Source organism: Tachypleus tridentatus, chromosome 4, assembly GCF_004210375.1.
Source record: "Tachypleus tridentatus isolate NWPU-2018 chromosome 4, ASM421037v1, whole genome shotgun sequence".
Taxonomy (NCBI): Eukaryota; Metazoa; Arthropoda; class Merostomata; order Xiphosura; family Limulidae; genus Tachypleus; species Tachypleus tridentatus.
This window is the reverse complement of record NC_134828.1, coordinates 100,345,635-100,361,743: the sequence shown is the minus strand read 5'-3', so window position 1 is coordinate 100,361,743 and position 16,109 is coordinate 100,345,635. Positions and strand designations below refer to the sequence as shown.

The 16,109-nt window shown below is 34.9% G+C and overlaps 1 protein-coding gene and 1 long non-coding RNA gene across 2 annotated transcripts in view; one reads left to right on the top strand and one right to left on the bottom strand.

The window, feature by feature from the left end:
- LOC143249768 (uncharacterized) overlaps positions 1 to 11,444 on the bottom strand; it is a 57,823-nt gene extending 46,379 nt beyond the window's left edge. The window contains exons 1-2 of the long non-coding RNA XR_013027934.1: positions 11,302 to 11,444; positions 3,023 to 3,212 (exon numbers count right to left, since the gene is read on the bottom strand). This is a non-coding gene — a long non-coding RNA (uncharacterized LOC143249768). The remainder of the gene's footprint in view (positions 1 to 3,022; positions 3,213 to 11,301) is intronic.
- LOC143249766 (semaphorin-5A-like) overlaps positions 8,573 to 16,109 on the top strand; it is a 170,601-nt gene continuing 163,064 nt past the window's right edge. Inside the window, 1 exon segment of the mRNA XM_076500155.1 lies at positions 8,573 to 8,709. The gene's annotated coding sequence lies outside the window, so the exon portion shown is untranslated.

Sequence of the window (16,109 nt, the reverse complement as noted above, 5' to 3'; positions counted from 1 at the left end):
GATGACTAGCTGCCTTACACTGTTAAATTAGGGACGGCTATCATAGATAGCCCTCGAGCAACTTTGTGTGAAATTCAAAAACAAACAAACTGAAAAGTTTGAAAATTTTACTATTTATTAACAAAGGCAAGAGAAAACGATTTCAAAAATTAAAGTTCACTTCAAAGACAGTTTATTTTTCCTAACGTCAATAATATCACTGAGAATGTCGTGAGGGAATTTCGTTTATTTATTTTTTATTCATTAATTTCGCGCAAAGCTACAAGAGGACTATCTGCGCTAGCCGTCCCGAATTTAGCAATGTAAGACTAGAGAGAAGGCAGCTAGTCATCACCACAAACCGCCAATTCTTGGGCTACTCTTTTACCAACGAATAGTGGATTTGCCCATCACATTATAACGCCTCCACGGCTGAAAGGGCGAGCATGTTAGGTGCGACGGGGACTCGAACCCGCAACCCTCAGATTACGAGTCGAACGCCTTGACCCACCTGGCCATGCCGGGCCGTTAGTTTTGTTCAAATCTCATTTAGTGTATTTAAACCCACAGATTGTTGCCACAGAAACGTCTGTATCGCGTGTGATCTATTACGTCTAATAAAATGTACGAATAAAGATTTAGTTTAGAGTATTTCTTGTGATATTTGTAGCCACAAGAGGATATTTGTGAAACTGGCAGACCAATAAAAGAAACTGTTATAGAACATATATTGCCACAACCATGGGTGATGTTAATAGGAATGTGATTGTACCATTTTTATTGACGATTAAAACGTATTGCATAAAACCGGCAAACCGTTTAGCATTAAAATAGTAATAAAATATGCCACGGTTTCATGAAAACAAAGGACAATGAATACACTTCCATTAAATCTTAGGCTGTTACTTCAAGTGTTGTATTTCTTTCAGTGAGTATAGTATCTTAACACCATTTGGCTTATTTATTTTCTAAAGAAGATATATTCACTTATATATTTATTGGATGTGAACGTTTACCTAAGTCATCCTTTCATTTTGATTTTTAAATTAATATTTTCCTCCATTGTGTGTATATTTTTATCGTGTATTTGTTGTGATTTCAATCCCTACCATGAATTATTTGTCTTAGCTTACCGAGACGGTTATCACTTGGTATTAGACATGCTATATGTTGCTTTGAAAAACCGAGAAACAAATCGCATTAGTATCTCCTGGTTGTCAAGGCCGTTTCCTCGAGTTTCTAAATCGCAACATAATTTTACGAGGTAGACTGCATTTTGTCACAGCACGAAGGAAACAAGTTGATTGTTTTAAGTTTAATTACAAAAGAATATGCTCATACCCTTAAAATGAATTTGAACGGGTACTAAAAATATGCAAGGAATGTAATTACGATGACAACATTGTAAATCTCACCAGTATTCTAATATTCTTTTATGTTGATATTAAGATGCATGCTTTATAGTTATCTGTTCATTTGAAGTTGCTATCTGATAAAATTATTTAGTTAGTGTGGTCCAATCCTCGATTAAATTAATTATGTCAAATAAAAGTATCATAATAATCCATAAAATTAGTCTATACCCTTCACAACCATGTCACCAGTGGTGACACGTATACGCAGATAGGCCTACGAGTTGCAATTGCTTATACTGAGACGCTGAAAACATTGTTTAATTACAATAATAACATACAAATGAATATTATTAATTTTGGCGATTCTTAAATGGCCAGGTAGCTAGCGCGCTCTGAGGGTCGTGGGTTCGAATCCCAGTTGTACTAAACACGCTCACCCTTTCAGTCATGGGGACGTTATAATGTGTCGGTCAATCCCACTACTCGTTGGTGAAAGAGTAGCCCAAGAGTTGGTGGTTGGTGGTGATGACTAGCTGCCTTCCCTCTAGTCTTACACTGCTAAATTAGGGATGGCTAGCGCATCCTCGTGTAGCTTTGCACAAAATTCAAAAACAAACAAATAAACAAATCATTTCTAAAGATGATATTAAAGTCTTCAATGAAATGTTAAGATTTACATGTAAACCTGGGAGTATTAGCTAAGTATGCGACATCGCTAATTAATGAGATTTTAGTAAATGGAAAGCAGACGATAAGTGTGATGAAACAATCACCAGTGATTTCTGTAACAGATGATCTCTTACCCTCATAACTCGTCAATAGTTTAGTGTTACCTTCTTGTTATTATGACAATGTATTTGTATGTCAGACGATATATAAGAAATCATTACTAATAATTTTCATTTACACTGTTTATTTACTCGTTTTACAGCCCGGCATAGCACTTGACTCGTAATCTGAAGGTCGAAAATTTGAATCTCCATCCCACCAAACATGCTCGCCCTTCCAACAGGGAGGGTTATATAATGTAACAGTCAATCCCACTATTCGTTGGTAAAAGAGTAGCCCAAATGTTGGCGGTGGGTGGTGATGAGTAGCTACCTTTCCTCTAGTCTTACACTGCTAAATTATGAATGTTTAACGCAGATAGCCGTCGTGTTGCTTTGAGTGAAATTCAAAAACAAACAAATTATTTTCTAAAAGCTGAGCTTATGTTCAGTAGTGGTGTTTAACGCATGATAACACCATAATGAGAAACACTGAGGAAATAAAAAGTTTCAACTTGTTAGAAACTGTTTCTTTTCATTACACTCTGCGCCACCAGAGTCCTACTATACGTTTTGTAACGTTTCTATAGATATATGTGTCTTTAGAAGGTTGTTTTGACTTCTTATGAGCAAAAGCTTTTAAAATAGGTTAGCTTGAGATATTATAATGGGTGACTGTGTTGCTGTTTTTACAACATTTTTATATTTTTAATGCGATTTGTTTTGTATATATTAAACGATATATGTTTATGCTTTCACGTTATGTTTATTACAAAATCCACTTGGAATAATCAAAGATACTTGTATTTAACTGTTATGGAATAAAGTTGTAAGAACATCCACTTGGGACGCAGTAACTATAATATATTAACAATGGCTCTTTGGAATGTTTAAATATTTACTAACAATGCGCCTGCTCACCCTTTCGGTCACTATGGCAATAAGATTGTTGTTCAGATACGATTGAAGGAAGAATAAACGTGAGAGGACGTCACTTGTAGACCATAACCCATGAAAACGTAGGATGTTGCAGGCAGCCTCTTTACACAGCTAAAAGATTTACGAGTCCTGGTTCTTGTTGGCGCTTTAGAATTATAAAGTAACCTGTTCCCTGAAAGAATTACAAAAAAACAAAACTAGTTGGTTAAACAGAATGAAGAATGGAAGGATGATATATTGTTCTATAGCCCCAGGTCCTCATTGATTGTCTCGTTCTAACTATTGACAATTGTACGTACAATGTTTATAACTTTAACGTTAAATAAACCATCAATTAATCACACGAAGCACGACCTATTACTCTTTGTATTCAGAAAAATAAAGAATTATTGCAGTTATGGGAGGAAGCATATACAACAGGAAACTTTACAAACCATTTTTACAGACATTTTAAAAGATTTCTTTGTTATAACTACTAAGAACTTGGTCATATCTTTAATTGATTTCTATAATCTAGAAGCAGTGTTTTATTCTATTTGTTATAAAATGCATGTAAAAAACCAAAAGACTGACTTTGTTGGCTTTTGTGTTGGCTAAGCAAATTTATTTTTAAGCAGCCTTTAATGCTTAGTGCTGTTATGTTGTATAATTTATCCCAGACGAGCTTCCGATTTATTACGTTACGTATTATAATTTATCTTGGAAAAGTCTCAGATTTCCTATGTCACTTATGTTACGTATTACGATTTCAAATAACTGGAAATTTTACTTTGAGATTAGAAGTTAAGTGAATCTCGGTATGAATCAAACTTATGATATTTGCCAACAAGATTGACAACAGAATTTTCTAACACAAATATGTTTTAATTGACAAATAACAATACAATGTGCAATAGCGGTTACTACATCATCTATATACAGTGGTACCTCGGTTCCCGAACTTAATCCGTTCCAGAAGGCTGTTCGAAAACCGAATCATTTTTTCCCATAAGAAATACTGTAAATTAAGTTAATCCGTTACAGACCTCCAAAAAATTACGCATTATGAAGCATTTTAAGTAAAAATATTGTTTATTTATACCTGTATAATAATACTTACATGCATAAAGTCAACCACGAAAACCATAAACACAATAAAAAAACAATAAATGAAAATTTAACTGCACTTTACCTGTGCTGAAGAGAGCTGATGACGTATGTAAAAGGTGGTGAGGAACGTGGAGAGTAGGAGGGTTATTATTGTTTGGAAGGGGAGTCACCTTCCATAAAAAACGTCAGGTAACTCTCCTTCTGGGGTTCTTTCTCTTTTCTGTCTCTTTGCACCGCTACAATCTGCTTGAGACTCACTGGACCTATTTCTCAATAAAAACTTGTCTAATGAGGTTTGTTTCTGTCTGCATTTTAAAATGTTTCTGAGGTAAGACATGACATTGCCATTGAAAAGGTTTGTGCTGCGGTTTGCTACAGCTTTGTTAGGGTGAAATGTTTCCACAAAACTTTGCAACTCTCCCCATTTTCCACACATTTCCTTGATTAGTGAACTAGGAACATCCTCCCTTCCATCCTGCTCATCTGAAGACACTTCCTCAGTTGCTTTCTGTTGCTGCTCCTTACGAAGGTCTTGGAGTTCTTCCATGGTGAGCTCAGTGTTGTGGTCTTCCACCAACTCTTCCACATCATCACCACTCATATTCAAGCCCATACACTTGCCTAGTGAGACAATATCCTCGACAACAGGCTCAGCCTCAAAGCCTTCAAAGTCTCTATCTGCTACCGAGTCTGGCCATAATTTCTTCCAGGCTAAGTTCATGGTCCTCAAAGACACTTCCCTCCAGGCTTTGTCTATGATCCTCAAGCAGTGAAGGATATTAAGGTGATTTTTCCAGAACTCTCTGAGGGTTAACTCTGTGTAAGAGGTCACTTCAAAGCACCTTTGAAACAGAGCTTTGATGTAGAGTTTCTTAAAGTTCGATATGACCTGCTGGTCCACGGGCTGAATGAGAGGAGTCGTGTTAGAGGACAAGAGCTTCATCGTAATGAAACTGTACTCCTCCATCAACCCGTCCTCCAAGTCTGGTGGGTGAGCAGGTGCATTGTCCATCACAAAAAGGGCCTTGAGAGGCAAGTGTTTTTCCGTGAGGTAATTCTTTACATTTGGAGCAAACACTTCATGGACCCACTCCATAAAAAATTGCTTGGTTACCCATGCTTTACTATTAGCCCTCCACATGAAATTTAGTTTACTTTTCAGGACATTATTTTTCTTAAAAATCCTCGGTTTCTCAGAATGGTACACAAACAAAAGCTTAAGTTTTAAGTCCCCACTTGCATTACAACATAACAATAGAGTTATCCTGTCCTTCATTAGCTTGTGTCCCAGCAGTGACTTCTCCTCCTTAGTGATGTAGGTCCTCTTCAGCATTTTCTTTCAAAAGAGACCTGTCTCATGACAGTTGAACACTTGTTGGGGAATAAAACCCTCAACTTCTACATAGTCCTTAAATTCCCTAACAAGTTTATCAGCAGCGTCTTTGTTAGAACTGGTACCCTCCCCATGTCTTACCACACTATGTATGCCACTTCTCTTCCTAAATTTTTCAAACCACCCCCTACTAGCCTTAATGGCATCACTTGTATCAGCACTCGTTCCAGGGGTGTTTTTAAGGAGGTCAGCATGCAACAGCTTTGCTTTCTCACAAATGATGGTCTCAGAAATGCTATCACCAGCTAGCTGTTTTTCGTTTACCCAAATCAACAACAGTTTTTCTACCTCTTCCATTGTTTGTGATCTTTGTTTCGTAAACACTGTCACTCCTTTTGCAACATCAGCTCCTTTGATGACATCTTTATTTTTCAGTATGGTGCAGACTCTAGACTTCGCCATATCAAACTGTGTAGCAAGGTCAGACACGCGAACACCACTCTCATACTTCGCTATGAGATCTTTTTTCACCTCTATTGTGACTCTAACAACTTTTCTTTTTGGTTTGCTGCTTTCATATCCTTCTTTGACCCCATGGTGGCTTATTTAATCAGAATGTTTAGAAAAACAACAAAAGAACAAAACAAAAAGAAAAACGAGAACGTTCACAGCAGATTTTAGCGGATGTGTGGACTGAGCGACAGGTGCGGGTAAAATGTTTGGGCAAGCCTGGTGTGGGCCGAAAATGGTCGAAGGGTCGTTCGGGTCATCAGTCGGGTTATTTCGGGGGTTCGGGCCACGACAGCTTGATTTGGGAACCGAGTTTATGTTCGACAACCAAGACATTTTTTTTCTCAAACAATATGTTAGAAAACCGAATTGTTCGAGAAGGGAGTCGTTAAAGAACCGAGGTACCACTGTACAAAAGTTTTACAAACTTACAAACAATACTGAGTTTTTTATCTCGTCTGGAACTGAATATTTTATCGGAACTTCACGATGAGCGAATTAATTCTGAGTTGATATTGTTACTCTTGGCTTCATGTCTAGCCTCACGCTGTTTATAAGCTGACTTTTTTCGGACGAAGATACCTAACGTCCTCGTAGAAATACTAACGTCCGAAGTTAATTCACTGAAGTTAAATGGTTTGTAATGTTCAAAATCTAAAAACGTTTCTGGTCAAATATCTAATATGTCCTCATTAGTAAGCGTTTGTCACAGTTATAGTTTCCGAGGTTTATACTATACTAACAGTAGCAAACCAACGATGGCTATAGCACTTTTGTAATCATTAGGCGAGGTTCTCGAATGTTCAGTTGGCAATAATACTGGCAATCACTGGTGTTTTACATACACACATTATTAATTCTTGCATTCGAGAATCTTCTACAAATATAGAGAACAGATGGGATTTTCGCAATACAAATTAACTATAAATTATATTCATTTCTAAATATGTATTAAACTGAAACAAACATAGATATTAAAATAAATATATAGCAGTAAATCTGTGACAATGCTAAAACGGACTCATATCTTAAACTGAGTAATGCAGGGCTTTAACAAATAAATTATATGTGAGAATGTTCAGTCTTAAATTAAAATATCTGTGTTCGATAATTTTTAATAACAAATGAGACAATTGTTAATTCTGTATTTAATAACGCTAAAATTATTTGTATATGTAACAGCGAATAATTTTAGCGTTTTACGTTACTTGTTTTGGTTTTCAACTGACGTAATTTCAGAGCTTTTTTTTTTTTTTTTTGATAATTAAAAAGTTAAGCGAGAGTGCGGAAGTGAAACGATTAACAAGCATCTTATGAACTTACGAGATCTGATGGATTTATTTTGTAATCACAGCAACATCTTTGTCATTAACACCAAGAAACATCTGTTGATATGCTGACGTTGATCCTGACCAACGATTATGTTTTATTTACCTGATATGTTTTTAACAACTCTAATGGTTTACGTGTCTACAAGTCGGAAAACAGATAAACGTTTACAAGACTTCGATCATTTGACCTACCCGTGAGAGGGCACTACTATAACCGCGGGAATCGGTGATTATATTATTTTTGATAAGCCTAACGTTTTTTTTCTCTTGGAATTGCCACCCAATTCAGTTCAATCCATGTAAAACCTTATCGTTGTAGGAGCTTAAGGATCACAATTTAGATAGCCTTCGAATATATTATTTTATCAAACAGAGCTCCTTGTTGTTACTGTTGCTATCTTCTTCCACGTAATTACTTTAGTTGCCAAACAAACAAGATAAGAGAGATAAACCACGTGTGAGAGTTCACTGGACGCCCAGATTACGAGAAACTCCATAGAAGAATCATAAACAATTCGGTTTATGAGTTGAACTAGGGGAAGGAGGGTAATCATTTCGCCCTTACGAGGGCAGATTAAGATGACATACTTATAGCTACAGGTCTGTTCTAAAGTCGTTGAGCTAGGTATTGTAAAGCTATGTGGGTAGATAGCTCCTATGCCTTAAATAAACATATATTACAATGGAATGATTGATGAATCGATAAAGATATATATATGTATATCATTCAGTTTAAAGTATAGGGGTAATAAACAATAACGTTTAATGATTTACAAAATAAAACGGCGCGTTGTTAACAATGTCACAATTAAGAGAACAGTATTGTTTGCTAGATTTCATGTGTGAACGTGTCAAGCTCTTATCAAATCACGATAAGATGAGTTGGTGGCTTTTATAATTCTCAGTGCTATATAGTTTTTGATTTGATATACTTGGAACTGATATGAAAGCCTTATTTATGACTTTCCTTCTAAACAGAGCTAACTGAGTATGGTTTGCGTCGTTATTTTTTGTGAATTTGTAATAAAAACGGACAGATGTCTTGATACTGGCTGCAAGCTTACAAAAACGATAATATTTAGCCTTAAGGCCTTATAACTCGTGTATCTCAGGGTTTCGACTCGAGTGTATTATCTATCGCTGGATATACCTGTTGAAAAACAAGCTCTCCAGGTCATCGCTCCACTGAACCATTGAGCTGAACTAAGTAGAGGGATATTCGGGTTTTGGCCGGTAGGTGTCACTGGCCGCTGGCGCCAAAGTAACGTGTGTCTGGAGTAAGGTGGCTGCGGGGAGAGGTGCTGGCTTACGTTCATATCAAACTGAGAGATTGGTATGACTTGGTGATATTAATGTTTTATTATAAAACCAGACTTGGAAAATTTTTCAAGAGTTACGAAAGAAAGGTAAAGCATTTTGTTAATTTTAAAATCAAATGGTAAATTTGAGTATTTATTTTTAGAAAAATGCCAGTGAATCTTTTAACGTTTCTTTTAAACAAATGCAATCTGTACTGTTAAGTTTTGTCTTGGTATTTTCGATTAAAAAATCTAAGGGCCAACTGTTAGCTAGCAAAGGCTACTAAAAATAACGAAAAACTAAATTTGACAAATCAACTACTTTTGCTAGAGAATACTTGCATAAAAGCAACATAATTACCAAAATTGTAATTGAAAAACGTATCGCAAAATGAGAGGCATAATGATATATTAAAACCCATAAATTTTGATCAAAGTTAGTAAAACTCAAACATTATTCGCTAACAGTCTTAGCCTTACACGTTTACATGTCTGAAAAACACGCTGTTAAATTGATAAAACTTGCAATTATTGTTCCAAACTTTATTAACTACTGTTTACTTGTGATTTTTTGCTAATTATAAATGTAGCGTCATGAAAGTTACAAATTTTGACACTAGAAGAATTTTCTGTCTTTCGTTTTATTAAAGAAGTGGTGCTATAAATTTACTACTGAACAAAACTGAAACCTCTGTGTATGATTGGACTACCATGCACAGCATCTTCTAATTCAAGCAAGGGGTGCTGCCGCACTTTCAGTACCCATAATTCCCACGCCCTTGCAACTGCAACATTTCTAATATATATATATATATAATTCTAAACAAATAAATATACACTCAGGGTATCTTTATAACATACACACGTACACATAATTACAAACAAGGCCAACTGCTATTTTGTATTTATAACATATATGTGTGTGTGTATATATATATATATATATAAATATGAGATGTGTCTTTACTCTAACGTAACCAAGAAGAAATGCAGTTTAAAACACTCAAAAGTTTATGTTGTCATTATTATTCCATTCGCGAAACTAACTAAAAAATACAAGAATATCCATGCTAAAGTATTAACTTTACATTTCTTACCTCGTGAAAACATCAGAACACATATTTCACTTCTTCCTTTTTTCGGTCTGATTGTCTTGTTTTTTTGTTTTGAATTTCGCACAAAGCTACTTGAGGGTTATCTGTGCTAGCCGTCCCTAATTTAGCAGTGTAAGACTAGAGGGAAGGCAGCTAGTAATCTCTACCCACCGCCAACTCTTGAGCTTCTCTTTTACCAACGAATAGTGGGATTGAGCGTAACATTATAACGTCCCCACGGCTGAAAGGGGGAGCATGTTTGGCGCGACGGGGATGCAAACCCGCGACCCTCAGATTACGAGTCGCACGCCTTAACACGCTTGGCCATGCCGGGCCAGGTCTGATTGTAAAACTAAAAGTGAAAATTTGAAGTGCTTAAATATACTTTGCCTCAAGTCTTTTTCAAAGGGAAATTACACTGAAAAATATCCGTTATATTCTTTGGTTTCTTTGTCATGTTTGTTCTCTGTACGAAAAAGCAAAATAAAACATTATCAAAACCTTAATATTCTCTTCCAAACAAGAAAAATTGAACTGTTAAAAACTAAATACAACACGACCTACTGCTGCAGTAAACACAATAAGTAACTGATATTAGGCCTATACAAAATATTTTAAAAGTCGAAACTGCGTCTAACTATTTTGAAATATTTTGCAAAAGTCTAAAATAAGTTAAGTGTTTGTCCCCATGAAACCGTAATGGCGAAATGTTAGCGTGGATAAAACAGTTACGTTTGACTTGATTTAATGACCCGGCATAGCCAGGTGGATAAGGCACTTGCCTCGTAATTCAAGGGTGGCGGGTTGAATCTCTGTAGCACCAAATATGCTCGCCTTTTCAGCCATGGGAGCGTTATAATGTAAGGGTCAATCTCACTATTTGTTGGTAAAAGAGTAGCCCAAGAGTTGGCGGTGGGTGGTGGTTACTAGCTGCCTTCCCTCTAGTATTACACTGTGAAATTATCTATCCAGTTTATGTTATATATCGAAGTGGTTTAATATCTATCCAGTTTATGTGTTGTTGTTTTTCTCAAATAGAATACAAATTTAAACATATTAGTTTATTTATATTTTTTCTTTAGTTTCGAAATTCTATACCTGATTTTAAGTTTTCATTTTTGTCTTTAATTCGATAAACATTCCCCGCTGTTACAGCGGTAAGTCTACCGATTTATAACGCTAAAATCAGGGGTTCAATTCCCCTTGGTGGGCTCAGCAGATAGCCCAATCTGGATTTGCTATAAGAAAACACATTCATTTCGATAAACTTACCTTATGAACAAATTACTCTGAATGGAAGTCGTAGACAAATTTTAAAAGTTAACGAAAACTGTTTTCAATAAAATAATTGTTAAAAATAAATTGCACTAAGAAAATTTAGTAAAAATAATATAGTAAATCTGGGACACTATATGCACCTGATATTTCATAACTTCATTTAATGCTGAGTGTAAATTCTTCATAAAATGTATTTACTCAGCCTTTAATTTTCAATTAAATAAAAATCAAGCACCTTGAAGTAAAATCTGAGAATATCAATTTATGTTTTTATTCCCTGTTTAAATTTGTGATGTTTTAACTATCTAGTACCTACTTAGTTACTTACCTTTCTTTTGATATACCTTTCTAATTGGCTATATGTTTATATAAAGTGATAAAAAACCGAGCGCTTTCCAAAGGTGGACCTTCGTTTTTTTTGGAGCAAACTTAGAATGGTGGTGTAACACACCTAAATACATATTCCTATATACGTACTTCTCTGTCTAATCCTTGTATATTTTCTGTTTATCTCGTTGCATAACCTTACTGCCTGGTTTGTACTCCTACCTGTTTTTGTTGCAGCCACTTGTCATACAATATGTATAAGAGTGGTGTAATAATAAAGTAGTTATGAGAAAGCACTTTAGATGTAATTAAACATTAACTACCTTTACATAACTACCGAGAAATAAGGGTTCTTGGAAAAATCCTTAATGGTTCTTCAGAAAATATCCACAAAGAACTTAAACTCTTAAGAGTTCTGGAAATGTAAAGAGATTTTTAGAAACCGTAAAACTGTTTGGTTATTCTTTATTTTTTCTTTTACAAATATCTAAGATCTTATAAACTTATATACTGTTAACTGTGTTTATTCGATTAGTTTATTTTTTAGCAGTAATTTTCGGAGTTTCTGTTTATATTTTATAGTTCATTTAAATAATTTTCATTTTTTTGAAAATTTATCCCATCTCACCTTTTCAGTTTTACGACTCTTCTTCCAAGTTGAAATTTTATTAATCATTCTATGTTAATTATTTGTCTGATACAGCTTTTTTTACTCTATTTGTTTCTCGGTTGTTTAACTAAGTATAATCGTTATTCACCCACTAGTTAAAGAGTATTTTATTACTTATATGATTACAATAGCAGTAACAAACGGAAAGAACTGATAGATGCTAAGGTTTACTTAAAACGAGATAGTTAAAACACACGCTTAATTCTGTCTCTCTCTCGCACGTGACAGAGTGCACGGCCTTCAACACACGTGTCAGTTTGAACGCTTCACGCTTCTTTCTAAAAGCAGGGAACGATTCGCGTGATTCCAGGGTGTTAGTCTGCCCGCCACACAATGTTGAACCGCCTCTTTATATTATTCTGTAATTTGCCCCTTCTGACTGAAGCCTAAGTACAAATAGCTCTACTCTGGTTGTTTACAGAGTTATTTTGTGCAAAGATAGTGTTATTAACATTGTCAGTGATATCTGATCAAAGCAAGATAAAAATTACTGAGTAAATAATATATTTAACTTAATACGTCAGTACACCTAAGAGTACAGCAGTATCATGAAAAAAATTAACAATGCTTACAATGCATTGATTCATCATGCACCTCAGGTTAACCTGAAGATGACCTAAGAAGGTCGAAACGTTGTTCTCTGCTTTATTTTGGTAAAAGTGTTAATACCCACACCAGCCGTCCTGAGATATATTTTTACTGCAAGGGGTTTCTCGTCATCACGAATTACTTCATCATTGATTCACCAGTTGATTATCTTCATTGTTATCGATGTCTTTATTGGACATCTACTAATATCTCACGAGGTTCGGCTAGTTTAGAAGGTTTCAGGTTAATTCTAAATCCATAAACAAGTTAACAAAGTAATGTAATCCATATTATAAAAAATCACATTTAGAAATTAAGAAAAATTGATATATAAACATTAAACATTTTAACCAATGCTGTCAGTGAAACAATTGAGAAAACATAAAAGCTAGTAGTTTTCTTCTTGAACTATGAATGGTTCCTAATCACTTAGTGTAACGTTTTAGTTCGATACGAAATTAATTTTATTTCCAACACACAGTCTTTACAAACAACTGTATAACTTCCCTAATATTAACCTCAACATAGCCTTCCCATTTCCAAATATTTATTTATGTAAGTAAACTTGTCAATGTCCCAGACACCTGGAGACGTCTTTCTAATGGGTGTCTCAGAAAAATCGAACTTGGACATTATCTCTCAGACATCGTGCATCACTAAGAAAAAGAATCCACAGTTTTTCTTATTGTTTTGTTCCCCTTACAAATAGTTGTTATGTTTTATTAATAGAGTACCTGGTCTGGCTTGGATGAAAAGGGCTCTAACAGAATTCGTTCTTTTTATACACGTTAATTTATTTATCTACTATAAAGCTTCTTTGTAAACAATAGTTTTTGCCTTGCTGTCAGGAGCAAAGAAGGAGAGATTACGAGAAGTGAAACAAAGGCTTCAAGAATTTTTCAAATAGTTTTGACACATAACCTATCATGGATAGAATTATTAGACGTCCTCACACAGAGAAGAAACAAAAACAATAACCTTCTTGACCCCCCCCCAAAAAAAAAAAAGTTTAAAAAACAGGCCTTTACAATTTGTGACCAAATGGTCATGATGTTTGCCTACTATTGATACTGGTCACTTTGGTCTCAAAATTACGACCCATGTTTCTTCCTGCACGAAGTTTTATCTGAAAACGGAGTTTGGAGTTTGTAGCTTTAACAAGGTGGCCGTACATAAGGAACAGACCCACACAAAGAGAGATATATTCGCACTTGTATATATAGATCATAGTGTGGACTGTTAAGAATAAATCAACTTCCTCTTTGTATGTTTTAACAGATATAGCGTCAGTGGATATTCAACAACCGTACATAATATTCTAACCATTCTAACTGGCGCACTTTCAGTTTGCTTTTGATGATATATTTCTATGAATGATATTTTGAACTTCCTTGTATTTTATAACTTCTATACTTCGATATACACATAACTTATTAGCGACATTTGCACCAAACCCTTTTAATATAAATTGTGTATAGAAGTGAGCACGTCGTAATTAAACCAGATGAATAGGAACGTGGAATAAATTTAACTCTGAAAATCGTGGGTTCTTTTAATGGCCTGCGGTGATGCGTGCTAAACAAAGACATCATCCTTCGACTTATACTGATCGCATGCCTTTTGTCATTCCCGTAAGTTTGACCTTTAGCCTGCACGATCAAAAACTAGTCATTCTGGCCAAAACATCATTATTAAGATGAACTTAAAACAAAAATTGAGTAAACTCCTGTCAAGATGTTTTGTTTACGTGTAAAAATAATAATATTGAAAAATAAGATAGTTTGGCCTTCCCAGCTGCCAAAGGAAAAATGCACTAATGAAATGTTTTTGATATATAATATAAAGTGACTGGATTATTGTGCAGCAAAAATGTTAATAGATCTGCCTGGTGCTTTCTTTCTTAGATTAGCTTGTGAAATATTTTTGTGGAAAGTGCTAAGCGTGTTTGTGTTTTCTTATAGCAAAGCCACATTGGGCCATCTGCTGATCCCATCGAGGGGAATCGAACCCCTGATTTTAGCGTTGTAAATCCGCAGACCTACTGCTGTACTAGCGGGAGATTACATTGCTTCTTCTAGTAGTGTTTTCAAACTTAACACTTGTCACACGAGTCAATCCGGCATCTTGATGTAGATTCAGACAAATGAGTCATTTTGGAAAGGTCTGAGTTGTTTTGATCAGACAAAAAGAAGCCGTTTGACACTATTTTCGAGGTCTAGGATCGTTGGACCTGTCCCGAGACCATGAGAGCCACCATGAAGAAGTTAACTTGGAAATGTAAAGTGAAAAATATTTGAAATGTTCTAGATTTGGTTTACGAATGTGATTTTCTTTAAGTGTACAAATTAAGCTAAACCGTATGTTCATGTAGGATGAGATAAAAACGTATTTGAAGAGATCCCAATCGATTTGACATACCAACTGAATCAGAAATTCATCAGTTGATTACAGTTTTGACAACGAAACATAAACAATTGGCTCAGTAATATCGTTATCTTCAAAAAGGAGGATTGGAATCATATATAAGAAATAACTAGTTTCAATATCGTATAAAACTAACGGAACAATAAAGCCTAAAGATGCAGGGTTGAAGTTGAAACAGACCAATGATGCATTACGAGATGATCGATTTTCAAATTAAAAATGTAATTTCTGCAATGAGAATTGAATATAAGAAGAAATCTATAATGCCTAGTGTGATACAATCATAGTATAAAATACTATAATGCCTAGTGTGATACAATCATAGTATAAAATACTATAATGCCTAGTGTGATACAATCATAGTACAAAATCCTATAGATTTTACCGTGTCAGATTTTCATTATATTTTGTTGTTTTTTAATTTATGTAAAACTTAATTCATCCAGACCAATAGAAATAACCCTAAATCACCGGTTTCCGGATTTACCTCCCCCTGTTGACAAATCATAAGATTTATATTAAAAGATGCTGGGCTGGCTCGTGTGTCCTTATGACAAACATCTTGAATCATGAAATATCACGTAATTATCTCGATAACATGATCTCTACCTATGCTAACTCTAAAGTCCTTCGGTTAAGTTTGTACACAATATATATATATATATATATAATTTCAGCGGTTTTGAACACTGTAGTCGGACTTTTAACTAGAAAAAAATAATTTTAGCAGGATGATTAAAAAAAATTAGACGTTAAGGTATTTTATTTTAATATAACCTGAAGGTGTAGTTACAGAAGTGTAGCCCCTTATTTTAATCTCACTTGATAAAATATATTTTTGTGACACAGAATATGAAGGTAAAGTTGCAGAAGTGTAGCCCCTTATTTTAATCTCACTTGATAAAATAGATTTTTGTGACACAGAATATGAAGGTAAAGTTACAGACGTGTGGCCTCTTATTTTAATCTCACTTGATAAAATAGATTTTTTTGTCATACAGAACATAAAGGTGAAGTTATAGACCTGTGGCCCCTTATTTTAATCTCACTTGATAAAATATATTCGCGTTCGGTGAAAGTGGCGCTACTTCTGTGCTGGTTTCAATTATCGGTAGTACTTCATTACT